This window comes from Balaenoptera musculus, chromosome 13 (assembly GCF_009873245.2).
Source record: "Balaenoptera musculus isolate JJ_BM4_2016_0621 chromosome 13, mBalMus1.pri.v3, whole genome shotgun sequence".
NCBI lineage: Eukaryota > Metazoa > Chordata > Mammalia > Artiodactyla > Balaenopteridae > Balaenoptera > Balaenoptera musculus.
The window spans coordinates 25,124,712-25,132,115 of record NC_045797.1 but is presented as its reverse complement, the minus strand read 5'-3'; positions in this window follow the sequence as shown (position 1 = coordinate 25,132,115).

Here is a 7,404-nt window from a genome sequence, read left to right as displayed (position 1 = left end):
AATCAAAAAACGCACAGATCTAAATAGACTTTCTTCAAACAAGACATACAGGTGGCCAAAGGACACATGAAAAGAAGCTCAATATCACTAATTATTAGAGAAATGCAAATCAAACTACAATAAGGTATCACCATACATAGGTCAGAATGGCTATCATCAAAAAGTCTACAAATAATAAATGCTGGAGAGGGTGTAGAGAAAAAGGAACCCTCCTACACTGTTGCTGGGAATGTAAATTGGTTAAGTCACTATGGAGGTTCCTTAAAAAATTAAAAATAAACTACCATATGATCCTGCAAACCCACCCCTGGGCATATAACCATAGAAAACTGTAATTTGAAAAGGTACTTGCACACTAATGTTCATTTATAATAGTCAAGACATGGAAGCAACCTAAATGTCCATCAACATATGAATGGATAAAGAAGATGTGGTATATATATATATATATATATATATATATATATATATATACAATGGAATATTACTCAGCCATAAAAAAGAACAAAATAATGCCATTTGCGGCAACATGGATGGACCTAGAGATTATCATATTAAGTGAAGTAAGCCAGACAGAGAAAGACAAATATCATATGATATTGCCTGTATGTGGAATCTAAAAACTAAATGATACAAACGAACTTATATACAAAACAGAAATAGACCCACAGACTTAGAAAACAAACTTATAGTTATCAAAGGGGAAGGGAGGGAGGGATAAATTAGGAGTTTGGGATTAATACATACACACTACTATACATAAAATAAATAACCAACAAGCACCTACTGTATAGCACAGAGAACTATGCTCAATATTCTGTAATAAACTATAAGGGAAAATAATCTGAAAAAGACAGCAGAAGCAAGAAGAATTACAATCCTGCAGCCTGTGGAACAAAAACCACATTCACAGAAAGATAGACAAGATGAAAAGGCAGAGGGCTATGTACCAGAAGAAGGAACAAGATAAAACCCCAGAAAAAAAACTAAAAGAAGCGGAGATAGGCAAACTTCCAGAAAAAGAATTCAGCATAATGATAGTGAAGATGATCCAGGACCTCAGAAAAAGAATGGAGGCAAAGATCCAGAAGATGCAAGAAATGATTAACAAAGACCTAGAAGAATTAAAGAACAAACAAAAAGAGATGAACAATGCAATAACTGAAATGAAAACTACACTAGAAGGAATCAATAGCAGAATAACTGAGGCAGAAGAATGGATAAATGACCTGGAAGACAGAATAGTGGAATTCACTGCTGTGGAACAGACTAAAGAAAACAGAATGAAAAGAAATGAAGACAGCCTAAGTGACCTCTGGGACAACATTAAATGCAAAAACATTCACATTATAGGGGTCCAGAAGGAAAAGAGAGAGAGAAAGGACCCAAGAAAATATTTGAAGAGATTATAGTCGAAAACTTCCCTAACATGGGAAAGGAAATAGCCACCCAAGTCCAGGAAGTGCAGAGAGTCCAATACAGGATAAACCCAAGGAGAAACACGCTGAGACACATAGTAATCAAACTGGCAAAAGTTAAAGACAAAGAAAAATTAATAAAAGCAGCAAGGGAAAAATGACAAATAACATACAAGGGAACTCCCATAAGGTTAACAGCTGATTTCTCAGCAGAAACTCTACAAGCCAGAAGGGAGTGGCATGAGATACTTAAAGTGATGAAAAGGAAGAGCCTACAACCAAGATTACTCTACCTGGCAAGGATCTCACTCAGATTTGAGGAAGAAATCAAAAGCTTTACAGAGAAGCAAAAGCTAAGAGAATTCAGCACCACCAAACCAGCTCTACAACAAATGCTAATGGAACTTCTCTAAGTGGGAAACACAAGAGAAGAAAAGGACCTACAAAAACAAACCCAAAACAATTAAGAAAATGGTAATAGGAACATACATATCGATAATTACCCTAAACGTGAATGGATTAAATGCTCCAACCAAAAGACACAGGCTTGCTGAATGGATACAAAAACAAGACCCATATATGTTGGCTACAAGAGACCCACTTCAGACCTAGGGACACATTCAGACTGAAAGTGAGGGGATGGAAAAAGATATTCTATGCAAATGGAAATCAAAAGAAAGCTGGAGTAGCAATACTCATATCAGATAAAATAGACTATAAAATAAAGAATGTTACAAGAGACAAGGAAGGACACTACATAATGAACAGGGGATCAATCCAAGAAGAAGATATAACATTATAAACATATATGCACCCAACATAAGAGCACCTCAATACATAAGGCAACTGCTAACAGCTATAAAAGAGGAAATTGACAGTAACACAATAATAGTAGGGGAATTTAACACCTCACTTACACCGATGGACAGATCATCCAAAATGAAAATAAATAAGGAAACAGAAGCTTTAAATGACACAATAGGCCACATAGATTTAAATGAAATGTATAGGACATTCCATCCAAAAACAGCAGATTACACTTTCTTCTCAAGTGTGCACGGAACATTCTCGAGGATAGATCACATCTTGGGTCACAAATCAAGTCTCAGTAAATTTAAGAAAACTGAAATCATATCAAGCATCTTTTCTGACCACAACGCTAGGAGATTAGAAATGAATTACAGAGAAAAAACCTTAAAAAACACAAACACGTGGAGGCTAAACAATACGGTACTAAAAAACCAAGAGATCACTGAAGAAATCAAAGAAGAAATCAAAAAATACCTAGAGACATATGACAATGAAAACACGACCATCCAAAACCTATGGGATACAGCAAAAGCAGTTCTAAGAGAGAAGTTTATAGCTATACAAGCTTACCTCAAGAAACAAGAAAAATCTCAAATAAACAATCTAACCTTACACCTAAAGGAACTAGAGAAAGAAGAACAAACAAAACCCAAAGTTAGCAGAAGGAAAGAAATCATAAAGATCAGAGCAGAAATAAATGAAATAGAAACAAAGAAAACAATAGCAAATATCAATAAAACTAAAAGCTGGTTCTTTGAGAAGATAAACAAAACTGATAAACCATTAGCCAGAATCATCAAGAAAAAGAAGGAGAGGACTCAGATCAATAAAATGAGAAATGAAAAACGAGAAGTTACAACAGACACTGCCGAAATACAAAGTGTCCTAAGAGACTACTACAAGCAACTCTATGCCAATAAAATGGACAACATGGAAGAAATGGACAAATTCTTAGAAAGGTATAACCTTCCAAGACTGAACCAGGAAGAAACAGAAAATATCAACAGACCAATCACAAGTAATGAAATTCAAACTGTGATTTAAAATTTTCCAACAAACAAAAGTCCAAGACCAGATGGCTTCACAGGTGAATTCTATCAAACATTTAGAGAAGCGCTAACACCAATCCTTCTAAAACTCTTCCAAAAAATTGCAGGGGAAGGAACACTCCCAAACTCATTCTATGAGGCTACAATTACCCTGATACCAAAACCAGACAAAGATACTACAAAAAAAGAAAATTACAGACCAATATCACTGATGAATATGGATGCAAAAGTCCTCAACAAAATACTAGCAAACAGAATGTAACAACAGATTAAAAGGATCATACACCATGACCAAGTGGGATTTATCCCAGGGATGCAAGGATTCTTCAATATAGGCAAATCAATCAATGTGATACACCATATTAACAAATTGAAGAATAAAACGATATGATCATTTCAATAGATGCAGAAAAAGCTTTTGACAAAATTCAACACCCATTTATGATAAAAACTCTCCAGAAAGTGGGTATAGAGGGAACCTACCTCAACATAATAAATGCCATATACGACAAGCCCACAGCAAACATCATTCTCAATGGTGAAAACCTGAAAGCATTTCTTTTAAGATCAGGAACAAGGCAAGGATGTGCACTCTCACCACTATTATTCAAAATAGTTTTGGAAGTCCTAGCCACAGCAATCAGAGAAGAAAAAGAAATAAAAGGAATACAAACTGGAAAAGAAGAAGTAAAAGTGTCACTGTTTGCAGATGACATGATACTATACATAGAGAATCCTAAAACTGCCACCGGAAAACTACTAGAGCTAATCAATGAATTGGGTAAAGTTGCAGGATACAAAATTAATGGACAGAAATCTCTTGCATTCCTATACACTAATGATGAAAAATCTGAAAGAGAAATTAAGGAAACACTCCCATTTACCATTGCAACAAAAAGAATAAAATACCTAGGAATGAACCTACCTAGGGAGACAAAAGACCTGTACACAGAAAAGTATAAGACACTGATGAAAGAAATTAAAGATGATACCAATAGATGGAGAGATATACCATGTTCTTGGTTTGGAAGAATCAATACTGGGACTATGACTATATTACCCAAAGCAATCTGCAGATTCAATGCAATCCCTATCAAATTACCACTGAAATATTTTACAGAACTAGAACAAAAAATCTTAAAATTTGGATGGAGACACAAAAGACCCCAAATATCCAAAGCAGTCCTGAGGACAAAAAACGGAGCTGGAGGAATCAGACTCGCTGACTTCAGACTATACTATAAAGCTACAGTAATCAAGACAATATGGTACTGGCACAAAAACAGAAACATAGATCAATGGAACAAGATAGAAAGCCCAGAGATAAACCCATGCACCTATGGTCAACTAATTTATGACAAAGGAGGCAAGGATATACAATAGAGAAAAGACAGTTTCTTCAATAAGTGGTGCTGGGAAAACTGGGCAGCTACATGTAAAAGAATGAAATTAGAACACTCCCTGACAGCATACACAAAACTAAACTCAAAATGGATTAGAGACCTAAATGTAAGACCGAACACTGTAAAACTCTTAGAGGAAAACATAGGAAGAACACTCTTTGACATAAATCACAGCAAGATCTTTTTTGATCCACCTTCTAGAGTACTGGAAATAAAAACAAAAATAAACCAATGGGACCTAATGAAACTTCGAATCTTTTGCACAGCAAAGGAAACCATAAACAAGACGAAAAGACAACCCTCAGAATGGGAGAAAATATTTGCAAACGAATCAATGGACAAAGGATTAATCTCCAAAATATATAAACAGCTCATGCAACTCAATACTAAAATAAAAACAACCCAATCCAAAAATGGGCAGAAGACCTAAATAGACATTCCTCCAAAGAAGACATACAGATGGCCAAGAAGCACATGAAAAGCTGCTCAACATCACTAATTATTAGAGAAATGCAAATCAAAACTACTATGAGGTATCATCTCACACCAGTTAGAATGGGCATCATCGGACAGTGTACAGACAACAAATGCTGTTGTTGAGAGGGTGTGGCGAAAAGGGAACCCTCTTGCACTGTTGGTGGGAATGTAAATTGATACAACCACTATGGAGAACAGTATGGAGGTTCCTTAAAAAACTAAAAATAGAATTACCTTATGATCCAGCAATCCCACTACTGGATATATTCCCAGAGAAAACCATAATTCAAAGACACATGCACCCCAATGTTCATTGCAGCACTATTTACAATAGCCAGGTCATGGAAGCAACCTAAATGCCCATCGACAGATGTATGGATAAAGAAGATGTGGTACATATATACAGTGGAATATTACTCAGCCATAAAAAGGAACGAAACTGGGTCATTTGTTGAGACGTGGATGGATCTAGAGACTGTCATGCAGAGTGAAGTAAGTCAGAAAGAGGAAAACAAATATCGTAAATTAACGCATATATGTGGAACCTAGAAAAATGGTACAGATGAACTGGTTTGAAGGGCAGAAACTGAGACACAGATGTAGAGAACAAACGCATGGACACCAAGGGGGGAAAGTGGTGCGGGGGTGGGGCGGGTGGTGTAATGAATTGGGTGATTGGGATTGACATGTATACACTAATGTGTATAAAATTGATGACTAATAAGAACCTACTGTATAAAAAAATAAATAAAATAAAATTCAAAAATTCAAAAAAAATACTTGTGCTTACAAAAATAAAATTAAAAAAAATTTTTTTAAGTATGTAAACATACTGTGTCCATTCCTGACATCTAGCTTATTCCTTTGAGAAATTCATTCATGTGCCAAAACATATTTTTTTGATGACAATAATTTATCTTAAATTTTAATATTTGGTAAGGCAAATATCCCCTATTTTCTTTTTTAAAATTATCTGTCAGACTCTGCAAATACTCTATTACCATGCCCCACTATAATTATGCTTTTTAATTAAATGCATCTATGTTTCAAAGAGGATGTGATTAAGAGAATCTCAGCGAATCCCGGATGGCTGCACACATGAACACCAGGTCATTCACGCAGCCTCAGTCACCCCAGGTGCCCTTGTGAGCAGTTTCATACTCCAATTCCTGCCCACAATACTACCCAAAAGTCTCAGAACTCTGGGTCCTGATCCCTATTCTCCCCTTTCCCTCATACCCAAGGAATTGCTTCATCCATATCCTAGGGGCAACCTGCCCCCGGGTCTCCTCTGGTAACTGTATCCCAGGCTAAAGGGCTGCATGCTTGGGGTTTTCTTCCCCTTCAGGTTCCTGCTGTCTCTGAACACAAAAGCATAGACGACAAAAATCCCTGGCACCCGCTAACTGCTGCTCCTCATTTCTGCAGCTGTCCATGAGACTTCCACGGGTCATGCTGCTCTCCAGCACAAATCGCTCTGACCTCTTTTTCTTAGACACGGCTGATGGCAGGAAGAAGAGGATAAAGTCAGAAACATGATGTTATGGGTAGAACTTTGTCCCCCTAATATTCATACACTAAATTCTAACCCCCAGTACCTTAGAATGTGACCTTATTTGGAAATAGGGTCATTGTAGATATAATTAGTTAAGTCATTAGAGTGGGCCTTTATCCCATATGACTGATATCCTTATTAAAAAGAAAAATTTAGACCCAGAGACACACACATAAGAATCCCATGCGAAAATGAAGGCAGAGATTGGGGTGGTGACTCTAAAAGCCAAGGACAGCCAAAGATTGTCAGCAAACCACCAGAAGCCAGATGAAAAGCCTGAAACAGATTCTCCCTACAGCTCTCAGAAGGAACCAATGCTACTGTCACTTTGATCTTGGACTTCTAGCCTCCAGAACTGTGAGACAATAAATTTCTGTTGTTTAAGCCACCCAGATTGTAGTGTTTTGTTACAGCAGCCTTAGTGAACAAAAATACATATGCAATCCAACAGAGATGAAGGCAGACTGCCTTCCACCTGAGCTCGTCTCTCTGATCTCACCTTGGATGGAAACACCTCAGACTCCTTAATGCCTGCCACCCACAGCCTAGACCCCATGCAGAAGCAGGCTGAAAGCCAAGACTTCACAGGGAGAGCAGAGCTCAGGGGGAGGAGTGTTGTGCCCAAGCTTCAGAGGTTCAGCAGGAGACAAGTAGTTAAAAATCACTCTGTGAACTACCCAAGCATGGCATGC